Source organism: Octodon degus, unplaced genomic scaffold, assembly GCF_000260255.1.
Source record: "Octodon degus isolate 3935 unplaced genomic scaffold, OctDeg1.0 scaffold00006, whole genome shotgun sequence".
NCBI lineage: Eukaryota > Metazoa > Chordata > Mammalia > Rodentia > Octodontidae > Octodon > Octodon degus.
In genome coordinates, this window is record NW_004524582.1 from 20,232,300 (window position 1) to 20,242,806 (window position 10,507).

At 49.1% G+C, this 10,507-nt stretch overlaps 1 long non-coding RNA gene across 1 annotated transcript in view; it reads left to right on the forward strand.

The window, feature by feature from the left end:
* The window catches only part of LOC111818904, an 8,705-nt gene extending 7,052 nt beyond the window's left edge, over window positions 1-1,653 (forward strand). Inside the window, exon 2 of the long non-coding RNA XR_002822772.1 lies at window positions 1,510-1,653. This is a non-coding gene — a long non-coding RNA (uncharacterized LOC111818904). The remainder of the gene's footprint in view (window positions 1-1,509) is intronic.
* Window positions 1,654-10,507: the final 8,854 nt, after the last annotated feature.

Below are 10,507 nucleotides of genomic sequence, written 5' to 3' on the forward strand. Positions count from 1 at the left end.
TTCATCTTTGTATCATATTGCAGGTGATGGATTATTTTTTCTGCATCCTAGTTGTTTTTAAGAGATCCTTTCTTACCTTTTCACTAGCTGAACCAGTGTCTTCAAGATCTGAAATTCTGTCTTCACTTTAACTTAAATGGTTTTGCAAGCTTGTGATTGAGATTTTAATTTTCTCTATATCTCTTTGACTCTGATTCATGCGATCTATTTCTTTCCTCTATTGCTCATTCAAGGAATCTGTCATTTTTCTAATCTCCTCTGTTTTTTTTTAAATCAATGTCTTCTTTAGAAGCAGTTATAAATTCTTTTGCTGTAGTGTTTTTTTCAGATTGGGTTTCCTCTCTATGTTTCTGTAGTTGATTCTTTACTTCAGATACTATGAGTTCTGTGAATCCTTTTTTTATTTCAGAAAAGAATTCTGCTCTGAGATCCTCTATAACTTTCTGCTGTTGCTTATTTACTATCAATGCTATTAATTCATACATTTGAGCTGTGTTAGTGTCCTCTGTACTTGTTCTGGGTGGGCATTGGATTTCCTCCGTATGTTTCTGCATTTAATTCTTTACTGCAGATGTTATTAATTCAGGGATTTCTTTTTTCATTTCCAAGCTGAGTTCTTCTATACCTTTGTGCAGCTGTTTCTTTATTTCAGAAGCTGTTGATTCATTGCTTTCAGGTGTGTGATTCCCAGTTTGTTCTGTGTTAGTGTCCTCTGCACTTGTTATGGGTGGGCTTGGGTTCGAGATTGCATTTTGCTCCTTCTCGTTGTCATTTTGTGTAGCACTGTCTTCTGACCTTTGTTGTAGATCTTTGTTGCAGTTATAACAGCACCTACTGAAGTTCAGGTGTAGATCTACAAAGTTTGGATTTATCCAGTTATACCTTTCTTTGTTCTGTCTGCTGTGCTCAGTTCCTTCCTGTTTCTGCCCTTGGGGGTGAACCTGTTGTGCTCCTCTGGCAAGATGTTCTGCTCCTGGACTAGCTTGGTGGTTCTGTCCCCCATACTCTCTGCAGGAATTGCAGCTGCATGGTTTCACCCCAAGTCTGTATGCTAGGTCTTAGGTGTGTCTGGAGGGGACAAGATGGAGTAGGGTGGAGAGGCAGCTCTCCAACACACTCACTGGGCCTGGACTAGGACTGGATCTGGGGCTTCCCAGAACATGACAGAAATTCCTACTCTGTTGGCAGGGCCTGAGGGGGGGTACTATGGAGTGATGGGGGGTGTCCCAAGAGGATGAAAGTGGGTGTCACCCACACTGTGCCTGGGCTGGGACCAGTAGGTCATGCCAGTACAGGGTAGCCAGAAGCTCTCCCACACACTCACCGGGCCTGGGCTAGGACTGGATCTGGGGGTTCCCATAATGCGGCAGAAATTCCTCCTGGGCAGGCGGAGTAGGGGAGTTGCTGGGGAGTGGTGGGGGGTGTCTCAAGGGGGTGGAAGAGGGTCTCACCCACGCTGTGCCTGGGCTGGGAGGAGTAGGTCCCACTGGCGCAGGGTAGCCCACTTAGGTACTTTTTGACCCCACAGAAAAAAACAAAAACAAAAACAGAAAAACCTAACATTCAAAACTACCAATAACAGGAAGGAGAGGAAAAAAAAATTTGAGAATGAAATGTTTCCCACCATAGTGGACTCTTAAGCACATTCTCCACTTATGTGGTGTGCTAGCTGGATAGGTTTTGGCATAATTGTTACACATTTGGCGTGGATGGCACACGAGTTGGTATCTCAAACAGGTCAACGAGACAGGCCTCACTTGCCTCCTGCCAAGCACTGATAGCTGCGCTTTGGAAGCGTAGATGTGTTTTGAAGTCCTGAGCAATTTTTTGAATCAGACGCTAGAAAGGAAGTTTGCGAATCAGAAGTTCTGTGGACTGCTGATAACAGCTAATTTCACGGAGTGCCACAATCCCAGGCCTGTAACAGTGAGGTTTCTTTACTCCTCTGGTAGAGGGTGCACTCTTACATGTAGCTTTTGAAGCCAGTTGTTTCCTGGCAGTTTACCACTGGTGGATTTACAGGCAGTCTGCTTGAGCCATAGTACAGGGTCCTCCTTATCCCCTTCTCCTTTGGCTGGAGCTCGGTGAGCGAGAGGCGGCGCTGGCGTTAGAGAGGGACTAACAGTGACTTTTAATGCATTTGGTAATGCATCCTTTCAAACCCTGCTGGTAGGAGGGCCAAGTAGCCTTTGGAGGGAAGCAGTTTGGGGGTCTCTATTAATAATCTTAAAGCTTTATGTATTTGATCTTCTAATTCCATAATTTAAATGCCATGTAATAGTCAGAAACAAGGACAGACATTACCAACAAATATAATCTCTGCATCACTAATCAGTGAAATCCTAGAAACAACTCAAAGCACCAGCAGCAGATTCTTGTTAAATAATCACCCGACTAACATTTTTATGCTGTAGGCTTTACTGTATAAGCATTGACAGATCCTTATAATCTAATGAGGGAATTTCTATTATTTTGTCCATTTTACAGTTGAGAAGAGTGGGGATAGAAAGAAGTTACTAGTTAGATGTAAGACAGGAGATAGCAAAAGCCAGGATGTGGCCAGCCAGTCAATGGAGTCTGCGCTCTTCGCTTCTTGTAACTGTACCGGACCACAAGAAAATGGTACAATTAATTAGCACAATTGCTCTAATAATAAACTTGATACCATTATTATAGTTTACGTTTGAAAGTAATTCTTAGTGGTATAACAAAGTGCTCATGCTGTAATGTCAAATGGCAGGTGCATGAATGGGTTGTGACCCCAATTATGTTAAAACACTGTGACATTTTGTTCACGTGAAGATACACCATGTGTATTTCCCTGCCACCGACCCCACCACCGGTGTCCTGGCATTGTTGCTGTATCATAGTGTAATTTCCGCGCTTTTAGCAGCACACGAAGTTAAAACCATAGATTGAGCGAGAAACTGTGTTTGTATACATAAAAAAAGAGAAGGAAAATGCTACAATGGCTATGGGGAGAGGGCCTCGAGACCCCTCAGAAGCACACAGCTGTCAGTAGTGGAGCTGGGCTCCCCTCCTGGGAGGGCAAATCCAGGCTCTCGGCCAGCTTTCCCAGCGTGGCCCCTGGAGGCGTCCTTTGCACCGCGGGAGGCGGAGGATTGAGCTGCTTGAACTCGGTGCAGGGAGTCAACGGCTGACCACAGCGCTGCAGGTGTGGCAGAGCCTTGCCTTGTGGGCGGGTCTGGGAGAGGCGGAGCTGGCAGACGGCCCTCCCGCTGCGGGCTCTCCTCCTTTCCCTGCTGTCCTTGCTGTTTAAGCTCCTGGAAAAGTCAAGTCTAACACAGCGCTCACTGTCTTCCAAAATGCTATAAAACAGATTCTATATGGAAAGGATAAACTTCCGCTTCAGTGCTTTGCTGAGTTCCAGCTATTTTTTTGAAAAATGTGTTTAGTACGGGGTCTCACTACACAGATCAGACTCGTAATAACCCTCCTATTGCGGCACGGCTCGCCGCGGATTGAACCCCAGTCCTTCTGCATTCTGCCTAAGCAGGCACTATAGTCCGCTGAGCTATCTGGCCGACCTCCAGCTAAGTCTTAGCCAGAGAGGACTCATGCTTGCGAGGGCTGACTCTTCCGGCTCCACCAGCTCCTGCCCCAGGCCCTTTGCAAGGCTTGTCCCTCTGTCCCATTGCCCTGTTACTTTCTCCTCATTCCACAGCTCAGGCGTCAGTTAGGTGCAAAGTGTTTCTAGCTCCATAACTCAGCTCTCATATTATCAACCTTCATAGAACTTTCCAGAATGGCAGTTGTACTGTGGTTTCTGTGACTGGGATTCATACCATCTCCGGTCAGCCTTTGAGTTTGGTGAGACAGGAATCGGGCTGCTGGCGTGTCTTTTTAACTCACCCTCAGCTCCGCAGCTCGCAGTACAGGGCCTGGCACAGTGCAGGGACAGAGGAAAAACTGCTGAGTAGGGAGAGGGTCCTGGGGACGGAGGAGCTGAGGTCCTTCCGGGCGGGGTGTGGCAGTGGGGAGCCGAGTGGCTTGCCCTGGGAGCATCAGCTCCTGGCCTTGGTGGCGTAGCACGATAGCACAAGAGCAGGACTTGAAGCAAGACTTGGGGGTTTCTGTTTGCTTTTGGGAAAACAGCACAGATGTCGGGACCAGCAAACTTGATGCTGAATTCTTTTTATCTCCTTCACTCTGTGTCCCTCCAATATTTTTTCACCTCATGCATTTCTTCAGTGGTCCAATAGCTTTTTTTTTTTTTTTTTAAACCTCTAAGAGGTGAAGGCAACCTCCAAGTAGATGTATAGGCTACTCGGGATGCTATTAATTTGTTTTTTCTGTAAACAGATACTGAAAATATTGCGGTCAAATAGATTTGTGCCTAATAAAAAATTCATGTGGAATGCTTAAAAAGTGCTTTATTTCTTCAGGCGGAAGCAGCCCCAGCATCTTGAGAACTCATCTAGGACACCACTTCCTTGCACTGTCTGTGCTGTGCGTAGCTTTCTCTAGCTGATCTACCATCCGGGATCTCCTGGAGGCCTGTGAAAAGCTCAGGCTGAGCTGGCGCCTCAGCTGCTGGGGATTGCAAACGTGAAAGGAAAATCAGATGAGAGGTTTTCAAATGTCCACTTGGTGGAGCTGTGAGTTTAGCTGGGAGTGGGACTGACAGAGCCACAAGTTTCCCTGGGATGTTCAAACCAGAGACTCCTAAGGCTGAGGCCGGGACTGCTCCCCGCCTCCTTCCTAACCCAGGTCATCCTGGCTTCCAGACCGCGTAGGGGGACGTTTGCCTCTCACCCACAAGGCTGAGTATCAGGGAGCCCTGAACCTCAGGATTCCAGGGCTGCCGCCTCAGTCCTTATCTTCCTGTGACTTCACGTAGTGATTGAAGGAATTTAGGCAGCTGAATAAAAATGGATACCAGGCCTGGGGGTGTAGCTCAGCGACAGAGCATGCACTGGCTGTGGATTTAATCTCCAGCACCAAAAATAAAACAAACCTCCACCAACCAAACCAAACCAAAAGGAACCAACCCAAAAAACAAACTCCTCAAAACAAAGGAAAACATTTTGGAACCTCCCCCATTTTGATTCTGTACTTGTGGGGTACAGCTGTGAATTTTGTTACCTCTGGCTGCAAAATAAATCACGCCCAAGCTTAGGTACTTAAAAATGACACTTTCTATCTTTCAAAGTTCCAGTAGCTCAAGAGTTCTTGAGTAGCTTATCTGGGTAGGGGTTGTTCCAATCTCTTTCCTGTTGATATAACTGCATACTACAGTCTGAGCAGTAGCGAGAGTAAAGAGGCTCCTAGGAAGCAGTGTCTGGTGTTAGGGAGACTTCAAAGTTGAAAAGGTATATTTTCTGTGGATCCTGACTCCCAAGCGTGAGAACATAAAAGGTCCCAAGTCTCCACACTCCTGAGCAAAGGTCACTGGAGCAAAGTCCATCAGGAGCCTGAGACATTGCCTTCAGATTCCATAAAGCCCACCCCCAGCCTACCATAGGTGGAATAGGCTTATTTGCTCATAGCTCTGGGAAGCCCCGGAAGCCCAGGAGCAAGTACTAGCATCTGCTCAGCATGGGTGAGGACTTCATGCCGGCGATTAGGTGGGGAAGAGCAAAGCTCCAGGGGAAGCCTCTTCTTATACAGCCACTAATGCCACCACAGGGGGCCCCACCCCTATGACCTCATCTAATGCTCCCAAAGGCCCTGTCTCCAAATACCACTAACACATGAATTTGGGGATGCAGTTTCCAATACATGAGCTCTTGGGGGACAAATTCAGACCATCACAGGGTGTTATGGTCTAGGTCTAAAATAGCCCCCCCCCGCCAAAGTATCATGTGCCCAGTGGTGGGACCTGGTCAGAAAGGGCTAGTCACTATGGTGTGACCTAGAAGGGTGTTTGCTTTCTTCCAGCTTCTCCCTTTGTTCTCTGCTTCCTGGCTGCCTTTCGCCCACAGTTCCCTTCTGCCATGGTGCTCCTATGTTGGAGCCAGCCGGCCAGTGACATGGACTGCATCCTCTGAAGCCATGAGCTGACTGAAACACCTCCTTTAAGCTATGGGCATTTTGTCCCAGTGACAGGTAAGTGACTAACCCAAAGGTGTTCTGCCTTAAAGTCTGTCCTGAGGTTGCTCTCAGATGTAGGCTGGGGCTGCATTCACTTGAAATCTTGACTGCGGCTAGAGACTCACTTCTGAGGGTGCTGGTAGCTCGGGTGCAGGAAACGCATGTGACAGGGAGAGGTGCTGGGCTGGCTCCGAAGCATTCATATGTTGTCTAGACAAGACAGGCTTAAAAGCCACGTCTTTGCTGGTATGCCTCTGTTGGATCCTCTGACCCCAGCAGCCCTGAAGGCAGTGTCTTCCAGCAGATGTCACCCTTAATTCCTAGGCCTCCCGGGTCCTCACCTCTACTAGGTCCTTTACCTTTCCAGGCCTTTCTTCTGAGTAGTACCTCTTTCAAGATGGCTAGAGTCTGGCCCCTTCCCCTGTGACCTACCTTCACCTTGTGGCAGTGAGGGGCAGAAGAAGGGGGAAGGCCAGCATCCTGCATGTCTTGCCTGGAAAACGAACTCAGCCTCCTCAGCTTCCCCACTGTGGCAGGCTGGGGGCGGGCTCTATGGAATCTGAAGGCAGTGTCTCAGGCTCCGGATGGGCCTTGCTCCAGTGACCTTTGCTCAGGAGTGTGGAGACTTGGGACCTATCATGTTCTCACCCTTGGAGGTCAGCATCCACAGAAAACATGCCTCTTCAACTTTGAAGTCTCCCTAACACCAGACACTGGTTGCTAGGAGTCTCTTTACTCTTGCCCTTAGGGTATCCCAGAGGTAAGCTGGACATAGCATGCCGAGGCTCCCTATCCAGCTTAAGAGCCAGTGTCCCTCCCCTCGCCTGCCTTGCCTTCCTCTTCCCCTCCCCCCACTGCCCTTTCCACCACTGAGATACACCTCCACCCCTCATCTGCTGACTTTGAGGCCAGGCCTTGCTGAGTTTCATCTGGCCTCCACCTTGAGATCCTGTGGCTTACAGCCTTCTGAGTAGCTGGGATCACAGGTATACGCCACCCACTCTGCCCCCTTTTTTGTCCTGGATGGAGGTTCTTGGATTAGAAACCACACGTGTCCCTTGCCCACCTGTGTCTCCTTCCCAGCTTCATCTGGCCACTTCCTGGGCCTGCCAACCTATGTGCTAGTGCTCATTGACCCTATCTTTTCCTCCTCTGCGCTCTGCTCTCTTGACACTGCTTACTGCCGTCCTTTGTGGTCTCTTCTCTGCTTGCTGAGGGGTTGGGTTGTCAAATGTCCCTCAAAGGCCACTGTAGTGATTGATATATTGTGTCAACTTGAGACATCAGAAGCTTGGCTGGATCTGCTTAGTGATTCCATGACCTGGGGCATGGGGCCCCCAACTCAGCACAAAAGAGGTATACAGTGGGGTTGAGGAAAGAAGATACATAATGGGGTGCTTCTGTGCACCCCACTTCCTTGGAGGAGTTCTGATCTTCACAGTGCCACTTCCTTGGAGGAACTTCCTTGGAGAAACTCCTCCACACCACTTCAGAGGAGCCTGGATCTCTGCTGCAGCCGCTGCTGCTTCCTTGGAGGCGCTCCGGTCTTCAGTCAGCGAGGAAGGAAGAGAGAGAAGCTTGATAGGTGCCACAGCTGCTCCTCCTCCTCTGCTCTTCACTGTTTTCTGCTGCCATGAACTGCTGCAGTTTGCCTTAGAGCCAGCAGAGTATGGGCTGAAGCCTCTGCCATGAGCTAACTAAACCTTTCCTTTCTTCATCTTGAGTGTTGGATATTTGTCACAGCAACGAGTAAAAAGGAACAGAGACAGCCACCTCTCATGCAGTTCCTTGAATTCCTGTGATGTGATTGTTAGGAAAAAAGCAAGCCTTGCCTCGTCCGTCCTCTTTCCATCTGCTCCTCTGTGCTGGGTTGCTTCTCCGTGTGGTCCTGCTACGCAGTGTGCCGCCATCTGCCACCCTGACCAGAGACCAAACCAAGGCAACTGCCTGACTCTGGCCTTTGAACTTGCCAAGCTGTGAGCTAAATGAACCTCTCTTTATAAGTAGCCTGTATCAGGGGTGTGTGTGTGTGTGTGTGTGTGTGTGTGACAGAGAGAGAGAGAGAGAGAGAGAGAGAGAGACAGACAGACAGACAGACAGACAGAGACAGAGACAGAGACAGAGACAGAGACAGAGACAGACAGACAGACAGAAGGAGGCTGAGCCTAGCAGCCCTGACTTGGCTAACTTCTACACCTGGGAAGCCATCGACTCCACCATCCTGAGCTAGTGACATCCCAGCCCTTTGCCAGGTGGCTGAGCAGGTGAGGTGCCCCTCTGCTCTCAGACTTCCCTTGCAACCCATTTTTTTTTGTGTCCAGCTTTGCAACCCTTGCTCACGTCTGAGCTCAGCTACTGCTGGGGCCACCAGCCCTGAGCAGGTGTGAGCGGACTGTCCTGCTCACCCACACCACCCACCCCGGGCTTGCCTGATGGGGCGCAGGTGCCTGCCCAAGTGTGCTGGCCACCAGCACATGCGCAAACCAGGGGAGCGGTGAGTTACCTTCCAGGCGGTCATGCTTGGTCACCAGCAGACCCTCCAGGTGGGTCATTGTTCCCCTCTCTGTGCCTCCTGCTGTCAGGACAGAGCATGCTCCTATGGTTCTTTTCTGGCCTGTTCCTTTGGGAGCTGATCTGGCGTGGCACAGCCCTGCGCCTTGGCTCTCCCAGGCCCCAGCCCTGCTCTATGAATGAGGCTCTGCAATCCCATATTTTGGGGTTTGCTTTTTGAAAGGGGATCCAAGCTACTTTCAGTCTACCATGGCCCTTTTCAAATTAAAAATATAACACTTCTTTGTCTCTATTTCAGTCTCTCCTATCAACTACAAGGTCTTGAAGGCAGAGATTTTGCCTTAATAATTATTCAGGTAGTTAGTAGTAAGTGCTTGTGCAGTATATGGCTGGGAAGAACGTGCCAAGCTTGCAAACAGCAACTAATGGGCCTCAGTCGTTTGATCGTGGTAAGGTGTTTCTTTACTGCTTTAGTCCCTTAGCTCTACAACAACCTAGCGGGGGTGGGGGTGGGGGTGGGGCGATGTATGTGTCATTCTTGTCATCCCTGCTTTACAGATAAGGATCAATCTGAGAGAGGCCATGTAACTTGTCCAGAGTCACACAGCTAGGGGGAAAGGATGGATCAGAGATTTGAAATTCAGTATGTCCAATTCCAAGTAGGTATCTGACCCTCTCCGTTACTAGGGATCCATGGCTGCTGGTTATCCTATGAGCAGAGAGGAGGGAAACTTGGTAGGCAGGGGCTGCATCATGAGGGATCTTTGTTCAGTGACATTTTTTTTTCTCTGAATGCCTTCAGGGCAGTTTGGCTGGCTTAAGTTGTGGGGATCAAACCACAGCAACCTGAGCCTGACTGCTCTGTTGAAGCAGCCACTTAAAGAACTGAGCTGAGGGGCAGGCCCCCTCAGTGACATATTTTGCAAGCTATGGGGCACCTTAGAAGGTTGAAAATGTTCTCTGTGGGCACTGACAAGTTTCCTTGCATTTTGAAGCATATAAACAGTTCGACGCATTTCCATGAGGGGGCAGGCACTGGCAACAGATGAGCACTCTGCTGGGAAACCAGCGTGGGAAACCTCTGCTCCCTGCTCAGAGTAGGTCTGGGATCCATAAGTCTCTTCCCATCCTAGACACAAGCTGTGGCTCAGGTTGCTCCCTTTTTTCCTGCTCTGCCCTCTGTCTCCTCCCCTGCAACATTTTCCTCTCTCCTTCTTGTTCACTTTTTCCACTGAAGTGAAAATCAGTTAAGTCAAGTAGTAAATGCTGCCGACATATCACCAAGTAGGTGCCTCGGGTCCATCATCTATGCAGCATTTTCAAAGTCCACATGAAGTAAACACAACACACAAGCAATTAACGATCACAATGCTGGGCATGGTGGTGCAGGCCTATAATCCCGGCATTTAGGGGGCTGAGGCAGGAGGACTGCTGTGATTTCGAGGCCATCCTGGGCTACAAAGGGAACTTGTAGTGGTTGATGACTGTCAACTTGAGAAGTTAAAAGCTTAAATAAATCGGCTCAGCAATTCTACACCCTGGGGTGTGGAGGCCCCAACCTGGAGTAACTCATCACTGAAAGGATATAAAATGGAACTGGGGAAGGATGGAGCATTGCATTCCCTTGGAGTAGCTCAGGTCTTCACGGTCAGCTTGAGTGTCTCCTGGCTTCTACCGCAGACTCTTTGGCCTCCGTCTTGGATCCTTAAGCCTTCTGGTGTAAACTCATCAGCCTTCTGTTGCAGACCCATGGGCCTCCTGATACAGACTTGTACAGAACACTGCAGTGAGCTCCGGACCTTGGACTGAATCCTTCAATCTCCAGCGTGCAGACACCCTCTGCACGCTTCCTCACCCGACTCTGCGGCTGGCCACTGTAAGCCAATCTTGTAATTTCTTAAACACTTGCACATCTTGTGTTATATCTATTTATCTAGTAAAA